General features: G+C 45.0%; 1 protein-coding gene across 2 annotated transcripts in view; it reads left to right on the top strand.

The window, feature by feature from the left end:
- Positions 1–20,000, top strand: part of LOC123991430 (nuclear receptor coactivator 2-like) — a 262,415-nt gene that overhangs the window by 51,519 nt on the left and 190,896 nt on the right. Inside the window, exon 2 of one of the 2 annotated variants that reach the window (XM_046293019.1) lies at positions 15,354–15,597. The exons of the other annotated variant lie outside the window; for it this stretch is intronic. The gene's annotated coding sequence lies outside the window, so the exon portion shown is untranslated. The remainder of the gene's footprint in view (positions 1–15,353; positions 15,598–20,000) is intronic. 2 annotated transcript variants of the gene reach the window in all.

Below are 20,000 nucleotides of genomic sequence, written 5' to 3'. Positions count from 1 at the left end.
CATACAGGGACAACTCTAGAAAGACTAGTAGCATTAAAACGCTGGTTCCTGCCAAACAGTTCTGTTCCACTTGGGTTCCGTAAAGACAGAGAGACGGGGCATCGGGTTTATACTGCTGGAGGGGGGCGAGTTGTTGTGAAGAGCGGAACACTGAGTGGGGGGTGTGTGTGTGTGTGTGTGTGGAGGGGCTCTTCATCTTCAAAACACTGAACCACTTGTTGTACGACAACAACACACACATCCACAACACAGCCTCTCACTCCCAGACTGTCCCAAATGGCACCCTATTCCCCTTCGTAGTGCACTACTTTGGACCAGGGTCCTGTATGTAGGAAATTTGGTGTCATTTGAGACAAACCCTAAAGTCTGCCGGTTGGGGGGGGGGGGGGCATGTGCCAGCATAGCATGCCTGTAATCATGTGGGTTAGTTGGCTTCAGGTTTACACAGTCACACCCATTCACCTTGGGGCTCCACTAGCATGTAGATGCCTGTGTTCCTGTGCAGGAACTATGAAACAGCTCCACTAGCCTGTAGATGCCTGTGTTCCTGTGCAGGAACTTTGAAACCCTGGTGAGTTAGAAGGGGACACGTTTACTTTAAACTCTTACTCTACTCTAATGAGATCCTTCTAGAAAAATAGGAATTAATCCCAAATAGCACCCTATTCCCTATATAGTGCACTATGGGTTTTGGTCAAAAGTCGTGCACTATATACATAGGGAATAGGGTGCCATAGGGCTCTGGTCTAAAGTAGTACACTATCCAGGGAATATGGTTCTGGTCAAAGTAGTGCACTAGATAGGGAATAGGGTGCTATAGGCCCTGGTCTAAAGTAGTGCACTAGATAGGGAATAGGGTGCTATAGGTATCTGGTCTAAAGTAGTGCACTAGATAGGGAATAGGGTGCTATAGGCCCTGGTCTAAAGTAGTGCACTAGATAGGGAATAGGGTCCTATAGGCCCTGGTCTAAAGTAGTGCACTAGATAGGGAATAGGGTCCTATAGGACTGAGATGCCTTAGACAGCTGAACCAGGGTCTGTAGTGACGCCTATAGCACTGAGATGCCTTAGACAGCTGAACCAGGGTCTGTAGTGACGCCTATAGCACTGAGATGCCTTAGACAGCTGAACCAGGGTCTGTAGTGACGCCTATAGCACTGAGATGCCTTAGACAGCTGAACCAGGGTCTGTAGTGACGCCTATAGCACTGAGATGCCTTAGACAGCTGAACCAGGGTCTGTAGTGACGCCTATAGCACTGAGATGCCTTAGACAGCTGAACCAGGGTCTGTAGTGACGCCTCTAGCACTTAGATGCCTTAGCCAGCTGAACCAGGGTCTGTAGTGACGCCTCTAGCACTGAGATGCCTTAGCCAGCTGAACCAGGGTCTGTAGTGACGCCTCTAGCACTGAGATGCCTTAGACAGCTGAACCAGGGTCTGTAGTGACGCCTCTAGCACTGAGATGCCTTAGACAGCTGAACCAGGGTCTGTAGTGACGCCTCTAGCACTGAGATGCCTTAGACCGCTGAACCAGGGTCTGTAGTGACGCCTCTAGCACTGAGATGCCTTAGACAGCTGAACCAGGGTTTGTAGTGACGCCTCTAGCACTGAGATGCCTTAGACAGCTGAACCAGGGTCTGTAGTGACGCCTCTAGCACTGAGATGCCTTAGACAGCTGAACCAGGGTCTGTAGTGACGCCTCTAGCACTGAGATGCCTTAGCCAGCTGAACCAGGGTCTGTAGTGACGCCTCTAGCACTGAGATGCCTTAGCCAGCTGAACCAGGGTCTGTAGTGACGCCTCTAGCACTGAGATGCCTTAGCCAGCTGAACCAGGGTCTGTAGTGACGCCTCTAGCACTGAGATGCCTTAGCCAGCTGAACCAGGGTCTGTAGTGACGCCTCTACCACTGAGATGCAGGGCTGAGCCAGGGTCTGCTCTCTTCTCCCCTGAGATTCCCAGCTCCAGGGTCTCTCTCCCCCATCCCCCTGAGATGCCTTAGCCAGCTGAACTCTTTCTCCCCTATCCTTCCCCCAGCTCTCTTTTCTCCCATTTCCCTCCATCTCTCTCCCCATCCCCCTCTCTCTCTCTCTCTTCTCTCCCCTAACCTTCCCCCTCTCTCTCTTTCTCCCCTTTCCCCTCCATCTCTCTCCCCCATCCCCCCTCTCTCTCTCTCTCTTTCCTCTCCCCTCCTCATACCTTCTTATTTTCCAGCTCAATATTTTCCTGGGAGGTGGTGGGAGGAGCAATGGGGAGCGCCACGTCACAGAGACTTGTCTGTTTTGGGTCCATGTCAGATAGGAACAATTTAAAACAGTGTTGATTTGGACCTGAGAGGGTGTGTAGGAACTATGACACGGCTCCACTAGCGGAGGACCATGTGTCGGTGTACTACTACTTTTGACCCGGGGGCCAATAACCAGGGTGTCCATGAACCCTCTGCACCCTAGTCAGGAGGACTCCGTTACCCCAAACCAGATGCTCTATTGACTGTCTGGCCTGAAGATATGAACTCGGGGAGGTTTGTCTCTCCCCTATATAGCGCACTACTTTGACCTGAGAGGGGAAACGGTGCCATTTGGGACGCAGACTGAGTGTGGAAGGAAGAGTTGAGGAGAGGTAGGACAGACGGTGTGAGACGGAGACATAAAGATGCACTTTTCAAACCCGAGACATTTCCACCAACTCATCCCCGCCTTCTTCTTTATGTCTATAAGGTATTTGCTCGCATCAAAGCCTAAACCCACCTCGTCGTGATTTACGGGAAAGTTCTGCCCAGGGCTCAGTCTGAAATGTAGCCGTCATGCTGAGGTTGGCGATGGCACGACTACGCTCTTAATCTCTTGGTGGTTGCTAGGCGACGGCAGTTAACCGTCCTCCTGACGGTTCTAAACTTCTTTTTTTTTTTTTTGGCGTGTCAACTCACGTTGTCTCTGTCAACTCACGTTGTCTCTGTCAACTCACGTTGTTTCTGTCAACTCACGTTGTTTCTGTCAACTCACGTTGTCTCTGTCAACTCACGTTGTCTCTGTCAACTCACGTTGTCTCTGTCAACTCACGTTGTCTCTGTCAACTCACGTTGTCTCTGTCAACTCACGTTGTCTCTGTCAACTCACGTTGTCTCTGTCAACTCACGTTGTCTCTGTCAACTCACGTTGTCTCTGTCAACTCACGTTGTCTCTGTCAACTCACGTTGTCTCTGTCAACTCACATTGTCTCTGTCAACTCACAGCCCTCCACTAACACATTGTCTCTGTCAACTCACATTGTCTCTGTCAACTCACATTGTCTCTGTCAACTCACAGCCTCCACTAACACATTGTCTCTGTCAACTCACATTGTCTCTGTCAACTCACAGCCTCCACTAACACAGTGTCTCTGTCAACTCACAGCCTCCACTAACACATTGTCTCTGTCAACTCACATTGTCTCTGTCAACTCACATTGTCTCTGTCAACTCACATTGTCTCTGTCAACTCACAGCCTCCACTAACACATTGTCTCTGTCAACTCACATTGTCTCTGTCAACTCACATTGTCTCTGTCAACTCACATTGTCACTGTGAACTCACAGCCTCCACTAACACATTGTCTCTGTCAACTCACATTGTCTCTGTCAACTCACATTGTCTCTGTCAACTCACATTGTCACTGTGAACTCACAGCCTCCACTAACACATTGTCTCTGTCAACTCACATTGTCTCTGTCAACTCACATTGTCTCTGTCAACTCACATTGTCTCTGTCAACTCACAGCCTCCACTAACACATTGTCTCTGTCAACTCAAAGATTCACTGTGGGAATAAATATCACAGACAACAAACTCCTGGCAAAATTAATTAAAGGCTTAATGCAAATGAAGGCATCAAATTGTTTCTTAGAGGAAACTCTCACTCATCCATTTGTTATGATACATTTTGAAGCAATGTGACTTCCCTGACTTGTCTGATAATCAGTCAATTAGATTTTGTTTCTCTGAATCTCTGTCTGTACAGCTGGTTCATTCTCTGGATATTAGAGGAGGTGTACAGCTCATCACTGAAGAGAAACATTGTAGGCTTCTTAGTTTGCTCAATCGCCTAGGCAACTCAAAGCCAGTGGAGGTTGTGAGATATGAACAGGAGACTGACAAGCTTTAGAAAATACAGATTGCTATTATGTTCTATCAGTATCATGGTGAAGATGGTCTCAATTAAAGACCATACGCCTGCTCCCTAACAACGTGGAGTGATGGAAAGACCCTACGCCTGCTCCCTAACAATGTGGAGTGATGGAGAGACCCTACACCTGCTCCCTAAAACGTGGAGTGATGGAAAGACCCTACGCCTGCTCACTAACAACGTGGAGTGATGGAAAGACCCTACGCCTGCTCCCTAACAACGTGGAGTAATGGAAAGACCCTACGCCTGCTCCATAACAACGTGGAGTGAAGGAAAGACCCTACGCCTGCTCCCTAACAACGTGGAGTGATGGAAAGACCCTATGCCTGTTCCCTAACAACGTGGAGTGATGGAAAGACCCTATGCCTGCTCCCTAACAATGTGGAGTGATGGAAAGACCCTACACCTGCTCCCTAACAATGTGGAGTAATGGAAAGACCCTACACCTGCTCCCTAACAAAATGGAGTGATGGAAAGACCCTACGCCTGCTCCCTAACAACGTGGAGTGATGGAAAGACCCTACGCCTGCTCCCTAACAACGTGGAGTGATGGAAAGACCCTACGCCTGCTCCCTAACAACGTGGAGTGATGGAAAGACCCTATGCCTGCTCCCTAACAACGTGGAGTGATGGAAAGACCCTACGCCTGCTCCCTAACAACGTGGAGTGATGGAAAGAACCTATGCCTGCTCCCTAACAATGTGGAGTGATGGAAAGACCCTACGCCTGCTCCCTAACAACCTGGAGTGAAGGAAAGACCCTACGCCTGCTCCCTAACAACGTGGAGTGAAGGAAAGACCCTACGCCTGCTCCCTAACAACGTGGAGTGAAGGAAAGACCCTACGCCTGCTCCCTAACAACGTGGAGTAATGGAAAGACCCTACGCCTGCTCCCTAACAACGTGGAGTAATGGAAAGACCCTACGCCTGCTCCCTAACAACGTGGAGTAATGGAAAGACCCTACGCCTGCTCCCTAACAACGTGGAGTGAAGGAAAGAAAGAGCTGAGATCAAAACATCACGGCCTCGCCTTGGGCTCTGTTTCAAAATATGTTTTTGTATAACAGCAATTCCACATGTTGCTGTGTCCTTAAGTTATAAACAAACATTATTAAGTTATAAACAAACATTATTTGTGTTCTTGTTATTTCATTATATGCTATAAAATGTGTTGACTAGGATCAGAGTAGCCCAAGTGTGTTTTAATGAACTAAAGGTTCTATTGATTTCATTAGCACGATGCAGCCATGTAGCATATATAGCATATGTCACATTCAACTCAAAATATTCCATTCTGTTCTTTTGAAAATACACTTTTATTTAGTCTTATACTGTTTCTTAGGACCTGGCTAAAATGGATTAAAAATAGTTTCTTTGTCACGATTCATATCCAATGGATTTAATCAGTGTCATCTGCCCACGACTACCCTCTATAGAAATGGCTTATCATCCAGGCAAGAATGTGGTAAAGACGAGAATGTATGAATTGGATCCTAAAAAACATCCCTGATGGCAATCAGATTGAAGACAAGAGTTTAAGTTGGAACATAAATATAACACTTTTCCACTGATTCTCCTCCTCTTTGTCCTGCTAGGTAGGTAGAGAGGTAGGGAGAGGTAGGGAGAGGTAGGGAGAGGTAGAGAGAGGTAGAGAGAGAGGTAGAGAGAGAGGTAGAGAGAGAGGTAGAGAGAGAGGTAGAGAGAGAGTAGAGAGAGGTAGAGAGAGGTAGAGAGAGGTAGAGAGAGGTAGAGAGGTAGAGAGGTAGAGAGAGGTAGGTAGAGAGAGGTAGAGAGAGAGAGGTAGAGAGAGAGAGGTAGAGAGAGAGAGGTAGGTAGAGAGAGGTAGAGAGAGAGGTAGAGAGAGAGGTAGAGAGAGAGGCAGAGAGAGAGGCAGAGAGAGAGGTAGAGAGAGAGGCAGAGAGAGGTAGAGAGCGGTAGAGAGAGGTAGGGAGAGGTTGAGAGAGGTAGAGAGAGAGAGGTAGAGAGAGAGAGGTAGAGAGAGGTAGAGAGAGGTAGAGAGAGGTAGAGAGAGGTAGAGAGAGGTAGAGAGAGTAGAGAGAGGTAGAGAGGTAGAGAGAGAGAGGTAGGGAGAGGTAGAGAGAGTAGAGAGAGGTAGAGAGAGGTAGAGAGAGGTAGAGAGAGGTAGAGAGAGAGAGAGAGAGGTAGAGAGAGAGAGAGAGATGGGGGAAGACAGAGAGAGAGAGAGAGAGAGATAGGGAAGACAGAGGGAGAGAGAGAGATGAAGATAGAGAGATAGAGAGAGAGAGAGAGAGAGAGAGAGAGAGAGAGAGAGAGAGGGAAGACGGAGGGGGGAGAGAGAGATGAAGATAGAGGGGAAGACAGAGAGAGGGGAAGACAGAGAGAGAGAGGGAGAGGGAGAGGGAGAGAGAGAGAGAGAGAGAGAGAGAGAGAGAGAGAGAGAGAGAGAGAGAGAGAGAGAGAGAGAGAGAGAGAGAGAGAGAGAGAGAGAGAGAGAGAGAGAGAGAGAGAGAGAGAGAGGAATTGATGACTGATGGCTCCTGTAACTACAGACTGGATGACTGATGACTCCTGTAACTACAGACTGGATGACTGATGACTCCTGTAACTACAGACTGGATGACTGATGGCTCCTGTAACTACAGACTGGATGACTGATGGCTCCTGTAACTACAGACTGGATGTAAGGATGACTGATGACTCCTGTAACTACAGACTGGATGACTGATGACTCCTGTAACTACAGACTGGATGACTGATGACTCCTGTAACTACAGACTGGATGTCTGATGACTCCTGTAACTACAGACTGGATGTGAGGATGACTGATGGCTCCTGTAACTACAGACTGGATGACTGATGACTCCTGTAACTACAGACTGGATGACTGATGACTCCTGTAGCTACAGAATGGATGTAAGGATGACTGATGACTCCTGTAACTACAGACTGGATGACTGATGACTCCTGTAGCTACAGAATGGATGTAAGGATGACTGATGACTCCTGTAACTACAGACTGGATGTAAGGATGACTGATGACTCCTGTAACTACAGACTAGATGACTGATGACTCCTGTAGCTACAGAATGGATGTAAGGATGACTGATGACTCCTGTAACTACAGACTGGATGACTGATGACTCCTGTAGCTACAGAATGGATGTAAGGATGACTGATGACTCCTGTAACTACAGACTGGATGTAAGGATGACTGATGACTCCTGTAACTACAGACTGGATGACTGATGACTCCTGTAACTACAGACTGGATGCAAGGATGACTGATGACTCCTGTAACTACAGACTGGATGTAAGGATGACTGATGACTCCTGTAACTACAGACTGGATGACTGATGACTCCTGTAACTACAGACTGGATGTAAGGATGACTGATGACTCCTGTAACTACAGACTGGATGACTGATGACTCCTGTAACTACAGACTGGATGTCTGATGACTCCTGTAACTACAGACTGGATGTGAGGATGACTGATGGCTCCTGTAACTATAGACTGGATGACTGATGACTCCTGTAACTACAGACTGGATGACTGATGACTCCTGTAGCTACAGAATGGATGTAAGGATGACTGACTCCTGTAACTACAGACTGGATGACTGATGACTCCTGTAGCTACAGAATGGATGTAAGGATGACTGATGACTCCTGTAACTACAGACTGGATGTAAGGATGACTGATGACTCCTGTAACTACAGACTGGATGACTGATGACTCCTGTAACTACAGACTGGATGCAAGGATGACTGATGACTCCTGTAACTACAGACTGGATGTAAGGATGACTGATGACTCCTGTAACTACAGACTGGATGACTGATGACTCCTGTAACTACAGACTGGATGACTGATGACTCCTGTAACAACAGACTGGATGCAAGGATGACTGATGACTCCTGTAACTACAGACTGGATGTAAGGATGACTCCTGTAACTACAGACTGGATGATTGATGACTCCTGTAACTACAGACTGGATGTAAGGATGACTGATGACTCCAGTAACTACAGACTGGATGACTGATTACTCCTGTAGCTACAAACTGGATAACTGATGACTCCTGTAGCTACAGACTGGCTGTAAGGTTGACTGATGACTCCTGTAACTACAGACTGGATGACTGATGACTCCTGTAACTACAGACTGGATGTAAGGATGACTGATGACTCCTGTAACTACAGACTGGATGTAAGAATGACTGATGACTCCTGTAACTACAGACTGGATGTAAGGATGACTGATGACTCCTGTAACTACAGACTGGATGTAAGGATGACTGATGACTCCTGTAACTACAGACTGGATGACTGATGACTCCTGTAACTACAGACTGGATGACTGATGACTCCTGTAACTACAGACTGGATGATTGATGACTCCTGTAACTACAGCCTGGATGTAAGGATGACTGATGACTCCAGTAACTACAGACTGGATGACTGATTACTCCTGTAGCTACAAACTGGATAACTGATGACTCCTGTAGCTACAGACTGGCTGTAAGGTTGACTGATGACTCCTGTAACTACAGACTAGATGACTGATGACTCCTGTAACTACAGACTGGATGTAAGTATGACTGATGACTCCTGTAACTACAGACTGGATGTAAGGATGACTGATGACTCCTGTAACTACAGACTGGATGTAAGGTTGACTGATGACTCCTGTAACTACAGACTGGATGACTGATGACTCCTGTAACTACAGACTGGATGACTGATGACTCCTGTAACTACAGACTGGATGTCTGATGACTCCTGTAACTACAGACTGGATGTGAGGATGACTGATGGCTCCTGTAACTACAGACTGGATGACTGATGACTCCTGTAACTACAGACTGGATGACTGATGACTCCTGTAGCTACAGAATGGATGTAAGGATGACTGATGACTCCTGTAACTACAGACTGGATGACTGATGACTCCTGTAGCTACAGAATGGATGTAAGGATGACTGATGACTCCTGTAACTACAGACTGGATGTAAGGATGACTGATGACTCCTGTAACTACAGACTGGATGACTGATGACTCCTGTAACTACAGACTGGATGCAAGGATGACTGATGACTCCTGTAACTACAGACTGGATGTAAGGATGACTGATGACTCCTGTAACTACAGACTGGATGACTGATGACTCCTGTAACTACAGACTGGATGACTGATGACTCCTGTAACAACAGACTGGATGCAAGGATGACTGATGACTCCTGTAACTACAGACTGGATGTAAGGATGACTCCTGTAACTACAGACTGGATGATTGATGACTCCTGTAACTACAGACTGGATGTAAGGATGACTGATGACTCCAGTAACTACAGACTGGATGACTGATTACTCCTGTAGCTACAAACTGGATAACTGATGACTCCTGTAGCTACAGACTGGCTGTAAGGTTGACTGATGACTCCTGTAACTACAGACTGGATGACTGATGACTCCTGTAACTACAGACTGGATGTAAGGATGACTGATGACTCCTGTAACTACAGACTGGATGTAAGAATGACTGATGACTCCTGTAACTACAGACTGGATGTAAGGATGACTGATGACTCCTGTAACTACAGACTGGATGTAAGGATGACTGATGACTCCTGTAACTACAGACTGGATGACTGATGACTCCTGTAGCTACAGAATGGATGTAAGGATGACTGATGACTCCTGTAACTACAGACTGGATGACTGATGACTCCTGTAGCTACAGAATGGATGTAAGGATGACTGATGACTCCTGTAACTACAGACTGGATGTAAGGATGACTGATGACTCCTGTAACTACAGACTGGATGACTGATGACTCCTGTAACTACAGACTGGATGCAAGGATGACTGATGACTCCTGTAACTACAGACTGGATGTAAGGATGACTGATGACTCCTGTAACTACAGACTGGATGACTGATGACTCCTGTAACTACAGACTGGATGACTGATGACTCCTGTAACAACAGACTGGATGATTGATGACTCCTGTAACTACAGACTGGATGTAAGGATGACTGATGACTCCAGTAACTACAGACTGGATGACTGATTACTCCTGTAGCTACAAACTGGATAACTGATGACTCCTGTAGCTACAGACTGGCTGTAAGGTTGACTGATGACTCCTGTAACTACAGACTGGATGACTGATGACTCCTGTAACTACAGACTGGATGTAAGGATGACTGATGACTCCTGTAACTACAGACTGGATGTAAGAATGACTGATGACTCCTGTAACTACAGACTGGATGTAAGGATGACTGATGACTCCTGTAACTACAGACTGGATGTAAGGATGACTGATGACTCCTGTAACTACAGACTGGATGTAAGGATGACTGATGACTCCTGTAACTACAGACTGGATGACTGATGACTCCTGTAACTACAGACTGGATGACTGATGACTCCTGTAACTACAGACTGGATGATTGATGACTCCTGTAACTACAGACTGGATGTAAGGATGACTGATGACTCCAGTAACTACAGACTGGATGACTGATTACTCCTGTAGCTACAAACTGGATAACTGATGACTCCTGTAGCTACAGACTGGCTGTAAGGTTGACTGATGACTCCTGTAACTACAGACTGGATGACTGATGACTCCTGTAACTACAGACTGGATGTAAGTATGACTGATGACTCCTGTAACTACAGACTGGATGTAAGTATGACTGATGACTCCTGTAACTACAGACTGGATGTAAGGATGACTGATGACTCCTGTAACTACAGACTGGATGTAAGGTTGACTGATGACTCCTGTAACTACAGACTGGATGACTGATGACTCCTGTAACTACAGACTGGATGACTGATGACTCCTGTAACTACAGACTGGATGACTGATGACTCCTGTAGCTACAGAATGGATGTAAGGATGACTGATGACTCCTGTAACTACAGACTGGATGTAAGGATGACTGATGACTCCTGTAACTACAGACTGGATGACTGATGACTCCTGTAACTACAGACTGGATGCAAGGATGACTGATGACTCCTGTAACTACAGACTGGATGTAAGGATGACTGATGACTCCTGTAACTACAGACTGGATGACTGATGACTCCTGTAACTACAGACTGGATGACTGATGACTCCTGTAACAACAGACTGGATGCAAGGATGACTGATGACTCCTGTAACTACAGACTGGATGTAAGGATGACTCCTGTAACTACAGACTGGATGATTGATGACTCCTGTAACTACAGACTGGATGTAAGGATGACTGATGACTCCAGTAACTACAGACTGGATGACTGATTACTCCTGTAGCTACAAACTGGATAACTGATGACTCCTGTAGCTACAGACTGGCTGTAAGGTTGACTGATGACTCCTGTAACTACAGACTGGATGACTGATGACTCCTGTAACTACAGACTGGATGTAAGGATGACTGATGACTCCTGTAACTACAGACTGGATGTAAGAATGACTGATGACTCCTGTAACTACAGACTGGATGTAAGGATGACTGATGACTCCTGTAACTACAGACTGGATGTAAGGATGACTGATGACTCCTGTAACTACAGACTGGATGTAAGGATGACTCCTGTAACTACAGACTGGATGTAAGGATGACTGATGACTCCTGTAACTACAGACTGGATGTAAGGATGACTGATGACTCCTGTAACTACAGACTGGATGTAAGGTTGACTGATGACTCCTGTAACTACAGACTGGATGTAAGGATGACTGATGACTCCTGTAACTACAGACTGGATGTAAGGATGACTGATGACTCCTGTAACTACAGACTGGATGTAAGGATGACTGATGACTCCTGTAACTACAGACTGGATGACTGACTGATGACTCCTGTAACTACAGACTGGATGTAAGGATGACTGATGACTCCTGTAACTACAGACTGGATGTAAGTATGACTGATGACTCCTGTAACTACAGACTGGATGTGGATGACTGATGACTCCTGTAACTACAGACTGGATGTAAGGATGACTGATGACTCCTGTAACTACAGACTGGATGTAAGGATGACTGATGACTCCTGTAACTACAGACTGGATGTAAGGATGACTAATGACTCCTGTAACTACAGACTGGATGTAAGGTTGACTGATGACTCCTGGAACTACAGACTGGATGTAAAGATGACTGATGACTCCTGTAACTACAGACTGGATGTAAGGTTGACTGATGACTCCTGTAACTACAGACTGGATGTAAGGATGACTGATGACTCCTGTAACTACAGACTGGATGTAAGGATGACTGATGACTCCTGTAACTACAGACTGGATGTAAGGATGACTGATGACTCCTGGAACTACAGACTGGATGTAAGGATGACTGATGACTCCTGTAACTACAGACTGGATGACTGATGACTCCTGTAGCTACAGAATGGATGTAAGGATGACTGATGACTCCTGTAACTACAGACTGGATGTAAGGATGACTGATGACTCCTGTAACTACAGACTGGATGACTGATGACTCCTGTAACTACAGACTGGATGCAAGGATGACTGATGACTCCTGTAACTACAGACTGGATGTAAGGATGACTGATGACTCCTGTAACTACAGACTGGATGACTGATGACTCCTGTAACTACAGACTGGATGACTGATGACTCCTGTAACTACAGACTGGATGACTGATGACTCCTGTAACTACAGACTGGATGACTGATGACTCCTGTAACAACAGACTGGATGCAAGGATGACTGATGACTCCTGTAACTACAGACTGGATGACTGATGACTCCTGTAGCTACAGACTGGCTGTAAGGTTGACTGATGACTCCTGTAACTACAGACTGGATGACTGATGACTCCTGTAACTACAGACTGGATGTAAGTATGACTGATGACTCCTGTAACTACAGACTGGATGTAAGTATGACTGATGACTCCTGTAACTACAGACTGGATGTAAGGATGACTGATGACTCCTGTAACTACAGACTGGATGTAAGGATGACTGATGACTCCTGTAACTACAGACTGGATGTAAGGATGACTGATGACTCCTGTAACTACAGACTGGATGTACGGATGACTGATGACTCCTGTAACTACAGACTGGATGTAAGGATGACTAATGACTCCTGTAACTACAGACTGGATGTAAGGTTGACTGATGACTCCTGGAACTACAGACTGGATGTAAAGATGACTGATGACTCCTGTAACTACAGACTGGATGTAAGGTTGACTGATGACTCCTGTAACTACAGACTGGATGTAAGGATGACTGATGACTCCTGTAACTACAGACTGGATGTAAGGATGACTGATGACTCCTGGAACTACAGACTGGATGTAAGGATGACTGATGACTCCTGTAACTACAGACTGGATGTAAGGTTGACTGATGACTCCTGTAACTACAGACTGGATGTAAGGATGACTGATGACTCCTGTAACTACAGACTGGATGTAAGGATGACTGATGACTCCTGTTTCTTCTAGTTGTTACTGCCTCTCGTCCACTTCTCTCCATTGATCGTCGAGCCCTAGATCCATGATATTATTGTTATGGTAAGGTTATATATATGAGAGAGAGAGTATTGTGACAACGCCAGAAGGTTACACACTGTTGACAGGTCGTCATTACACAGAGGCATGTTGTCCCTCAGAGTTCTTGTAAATACTACCAGCCACCTAGCAATTTTGTGAAGTTTTGCTTTAGCCCAGATAGGTAGTTATGAGGTTGGGAATGTACCTGGAAACCGTTCCAGATAGTCAAGCTAGAGGAGCTAGCTTGTCTTAACTATCTCAGCCGGCATAGTTAGTCGACTCTAGAAAAGCAAGCAATTACTAAATGTACTGAATTAAACTCACATTTCTTTCAATTTTTAACCCAGATTTTAGCAGAGATGCAGTATATTTACTTTCTTTAAAAGAAATAACCCCCAGGTTGGAGGATACAGACGGCTCCAGAAGTATGCCAAGATCTGCAGAAAAAAAAAAACATAAAATTAAGCATAATGATTATTATAGATTCCAGGAAATCCTCACATCCTCCCCCCCCCCCTCAGATTTCAGGGGGGGTGGGTGTTTGACGCCCCTGATTATAAATGTTCATGGACCCTCGACAGCAAGCAGCACCGTTGGGAGTCTTTAACTCTGCTCTTCTCGTCATATTGAGAAAGCCCTAAAAAGGAAAAGAATACCCAGAAAGCCTGCGTTCACTTCCAGTAGCTCCAAGTAGGATGATTGGTGACTTCCAGTCAATTCCAAGTAGGATATTTGGTGACTTCCAGTAGTTCCAAGTAAGATGATTGGTGACTTCCAGTAGTTCCAAGTAAGATGATTGGTTACTTCCAGTAGTTCCAAGTAGGATGATTGGTGACTTCCAGTAGTTCCAAGTAGGATGATTGGTGACTTCCAGTACTTCCAAGTAGAATGATTGGTCACTTCCAGTAGTTCCAAGTAGGAAGATTGTTTACTTCCAGTAGTTCCAAGTAGGATGATTGGTCACTTCCAGTAGTTCCAAGTAGGATTGATTGGTGACTTCCAGTAGTTCCAAGTAGGATGATTGGTGACTTCCAGTACTTCCAAGTAGAATGATTGGTCACTTCCAGTAGTTCCAAGTAGGATGATTGGTGACTTCCAGTAGTTCCAAGTAGGATGATTGGTGACTTCCAGTAGTTCCAAGTATAATGATTGGTTACTTCCAGTAGTTCCAAGTAGGATGATTGGTGACTTCCAGTAGTTCCAAGTAGAATGATTGGTGACTTCCAGTAGTTCCAAGTAGGATGATTGGTTACTTCCAGTAGTTCCAAGTAGGATGATTGGTGACTTCCAGTCAATTTGGGACATTTTATTCAAAACTGAACACTTCTTTTTTTTTTTTCAAAAAAAAAAAAAATGTTTTCAATCAATTTCCGAAGTTGACTGCGGGGTCGTTGTTCCATTTCATGACACCCACCACCTCTGAAATCATTTATGTAGATATTTGTATATATATATATATATAATTTATATATATATATTTATATATATATTTATGATAGAAACAGATCAAACTAGCATTCCAGAAACATTTATTTTGTTGAAATATAATTTGATCTCTTGAGAAAATAAAGCTCAAATGAATGTTGCCGGAATGATAATGTTATGTGTTTCTATCTCCGTAACAATCTGACATGGTGGGTGTTAAAATCCTCTTTCTTGTTTCTGTTTGAGGTGGAACGACCCTGCTGGGAGATTTAATCTGACTCCAACTGTCCCCAAATCCAACCCTCCTGTCAGTGTGAGGCCGGTTAGCTGAGTGATTCAGGCTCCGTGTCAGTCCTGGCAGCCGTGCCGGTGTGTGTGGCTGTTGAGATTACACCAGGTGTTAAACACACCGTGTCCCTGCCAAGTGGAGGAGTGGAGCTCAGCCCTGGAGAACTACCACGTCTAGGTTCTGTCCTTACAACCTGGACAGGTAGCCGAGCTCTATATTCTATATTATATATTATACTCTATATTATATATTCTATATTATACTCTATATTCTATATTCTATATTATACTCTATATTCTATATTATACTCTATATTCTATATTATACTCTATATTCTATATTATACTCTATATTCTATATTATATATTAAACTCTATATTATATATTCTATATTATACTCTATATTATATATTATACTCTATATTATATATTATACTCTATATTCTATATTATACTCTATATTCTATATTATACTCTATATTCTATATTATACTCTATATTCTATATTATATATTATACTCTATATTCTATATTATATATTATACTCTATATTCTATATTATATATTATACTCTATATTATATATTATACTCTATATTATATATTATATTATACTCTATATTCTATATTATACTCTATACTCTATATTATATATTATACTCTATATTATATATTCTATATTATACTCTATATTATATATTATATATTATACTCTATATTCTATATTATACTCTATATTCTATATTATACTCTATATTATATATTATATATTATACTCTATATTCTATATTATACTCTATATTCTATATTATACCCTATATTATATATTATATATTATACTCTATATTCTATATTCTATATTATACTCTATATTCTATATTATACTCTATATTATATATTATACTCTATATTATATATTATACTCTATATTATATATTATATATTATACTCTATATTCTTTATTATATATTATACTCTATATTCTATATTATACTCTATATTATATATTATACTCTATATTATATATTATATATTATACTCTATATTCTATATTCTATATTATACTCTATATTCTATATTATACTCTATATTCTATATTATATATTATACTCTATATTCTATATTATACTCTATACTCTATATTATATTCTATATTATATATTATACTCTATATTATACTTTGGACATGGACATGGAGAGACCCTGAGAGCAGCACTAGGACATGTAGAGACCCTGAGAGCACCCTGAGAGCAGCACCAGGACATGGAGAGACCCGGAGAGCAGCACTAGGACATGTAGAGACCCTGAGAGCAGCACTAGGACGTGTAGAGACCCGGAGAGCAGCACTAGGACAGAGACCCTGAGAGCAGCACTAGGACGTGTAGAGACCCGGAGAGCAGCACTAGGACGTGTAGAGACCCTGAGAGCAGCACTAGGACATGTAGAGACCCTGAGAGCAGCACCAGGACATGGAGAGACTCTCTCTCTCTCTCTCTCTCTCTCTCTCTCTCTCTCTCTCTCTCTCTCTCTTGCTCTCTAGCTCTCTCTCTCTCTCTCTTGCTCTCTAGCTCTCTCTCTCGCGCGCTCTCTCTCTCTCTCTCTGTCTTTCTCTCTATACATGTCTCTCTCTCTCTAATTATATCTGTATCCCTTTGTCTCTCACTCACATTTACATTTGGTCATTTAGCAGATGCTCTTATCCAGAGCAACTTAGTGCATCCATCTTCAGATAGCTAGGTGACAAAACCACACGTCACAGACATAGTAAGCACACTTAGTAAAGACACCTGTACTGAACAGCACACATGGGGAAGACACCTGTACTGAACAGCACACCTGGGGAAAACACCTGTACTGAACAGCACACCTGGGAAAGACACCTCAAAGTAGCTATCAGCAAAGTCTCTCTCTATCGCTTTCTCACTCTCCGTATCTCTATCCATTAGTCTGTAGGCCACTGCAATCCAGCAGGGAGCTTGGCGCGACCTAGCTAGCGCTACGGCTAACCCGTCCCAATGACATGAGCTGGCTGGCGCTAGGCTAGGCTAACGCTAGCTTAGCCATTCTGTAGTGCTGCTGTACTGTGCCGTTCAGTCTCATGTTCAGTCTTTGCTGAGAGCAGAACACAGTGTGCTGTGGCCTTGACCCTGGCAGTGTTTCAGAGTGTAATACACTGTACCTGTCTGGCCTTGACCCTGGCAGTGTCTCAGAGTGTAACACCCTGTACCTGTCTGGCCTTGACCCTGGCAGTGTCTCAGAGTGTAACACCCTGTACCTGTCCTCTGCATTGACCCTGGCAGTGTCTCAGAGTGTAACACCCTGTACCTGTCTGGCCTTGACCCTGGCAGTGTCTCAGACTGTAACACCCTGTACCTGTCCTCTGCATTGACCCTGGCAGTGTCTCAGAGTGTAACACACTGTACCTGTCTGTCCTGGTTAACAGTGTCTCAGAGTGTAACACACTGTACCTGTCTGGCCTTGACCCTGGCAGTGTCTCAGAGTGTAACACCCTGTACCTGTCTGGCCTGGTTAACAGTGTCTCAGAGTGTAACACCCTGTACCTGTCTGGCCTTGACCCTGGCAGTGTCTCAGAGTGTAACACCCTGTACCTGTCTGGCCTTGACCCTGGCAGTGTCTCAGAGTGTAACACCCTGTACCTGTCTGGCCTTGACCCTGGCAGTGTCTCAGAGTGTAACACCCTGTACCTGTCTGGCCTTGACCCTGGCAGTGTCTCAGAGTGTAACACCCTGTACCTGTCTGGCCTTGACCCTGGCAGTGTCTCAGAGTGTAACACCCTGCACCTGTCTGTCCTGGTTAACAGTGTCTCAGAGTGTAACACCCTGTACCTGTCTGTCCTGGTTAACAGTGTCTCAGAGTGTAACACACTGTACCTGTCTGTCCTGGTTAACAGTGTCTCAGAGTGTAACACCCTGTACCTGTCTGGCCTTGACCCTGGCAGTGTCTCAGAGTGTAACACCCTGTACCTGTCTGGCCTTGACCCTGGCAGTGTAACACCCTGTACCTGTCTGGCCTTGACCCTGGCAGTGTCTCAGAGTGTAACACAGTGTGCTGTGGCCTTGACCCTGGCAGTGTCTCAGAGTGTAACACCCTGTACCTGTCTGGCCTTGACCCTGGCAGTGTCTCAGAGTGTAACACCCTGTACCTGTCTGTCCTGGTTAACAGTGTCTCAGAGTGTAACACACTGTACCTGTCTGTCCTGGTTAACAGTGTCTCAGAGTGTAACACACTGTACCTGTCTGTCCTGGTTAACAGTGTCTCAGAGTGTAACACACTGTACCTGTCTGTCCTGGTTAACAGTGTCTCAGAGTGTAACACACTGTACCTGTCTGGCCTTGACCCTGGCAGTGTCTCAGAGTGTAACACCCTGTACCTGTCTGTCCTGGTTAACAGTGTCTCAGAGTGTAACACCCTGTACCTGTCTGTCCTGGTTAACAGTGTCTCAGAGTGTAACACACTGTACCTGTCTGTCCTGGTTAACAGTGTCTCAGAGTGTAACACCCTGTACCTCTCTGTCCTGGTTAACAGTGTCTCAGAGTGTAACACACTGTACCTGTCTGGCCTGGTTAACAGTGTCTCAGAGTGTAACACACTGTACCTGTCTGTCCTGGTTAACAGTGTCTCAGAGTGTAACACCCTGTACCTGTCTGTCCTGGTTAACAGTGTCTCAGAGTGTAACACAGTGTGCTGTGGCCTTGACCCTGGCAGTGTCTCAGAGTGTAACACACTGTACCTGTCTGGCCTTGACCCTGGCAGTGTCAGAGTGTAACACACTGTACCTGTCTGGCCTGACCCTGGCAGTGTCTCAGAGTGTAACACACTGTACCTGTCTGTCCTGGTTAACAGTGTCTCAGAGTGTAACACACTGTACCTGTCTGTCCTGGTTAACAGTGTCTCAGAGTGTAACACCCTGTACCTGTCTGTCCTGGTTAACAGTGTCTCAGAGTGTAACACCCTGTACCTGTCTGTCCTGGTTAACAGTGTCTCAGAGTGTAACACCCTGTACCTGTCTGTCCTGGTTAACAGTGTCTCAGAGTGTAACACACTGTACCTGTCGGTCCTGGTTAACAGTGTCTCAGAGTGTAACACCCTGTACCTGTCTGTCCTGGTTAACAGTGTCTCAGAGTGTAACACCCTGTACCTGTCTGTCCTGGTTAACAGTGTCTCAGAGTGTAACACCCTGTACCCGTCTGTCCTGGTTAACAGTGTCTCAGAGTGTAACACCCTGTACCTGTCTGTCCTGGTTAACAGTGTCTCAGAGTGTAACACAGTGTGCTGTGGCCTTGACCCTGGCAGTGTCTCAGAGTGTAACACCCTGTACCTGTCTGTCCTGGTTAACAGTGTCTCAGAGTGTAACACCCTGTACCTGTCTGTCCTGGTTAACAGTGTCTCAGAGTGTAACACACTGTACCTGTCTGGCCTTGACCCTGGCAGTGTCTCAGAGTGTAACACCCTGTACCTGTCTGTCCTGGTTAACAGTGTCTCAGAGTGTAACACCCTGTACCTGTCTGGCCTGGTTAACAGTGTCTCAGAGTGTAACACCCTGTACCTGTCTGGCCTTGACCCTGGCAGTGTAACACCCTGTAC

Source organism: Oncorhynchus gorbuscha, linkage group LG12 (assembly GCF_021184085.1).
Source record: "Oncorhynchus gorbuscha isolate QuinsamMale2020 ecotype Even-year linkage group LG12, OgorEven_v1.0, whole genome shotgun sequence".
NCBI classification, from domain to species: Eukaryota; Metazoa; Chordata; class Actinopteri; order Salmoniformes; family Salmonidae; genus Oncorhynchus; species Oncorhynchus gorbuscha.
This window is presented reverse-complemented; position numbering and strand designations above follow the sequence as displayed.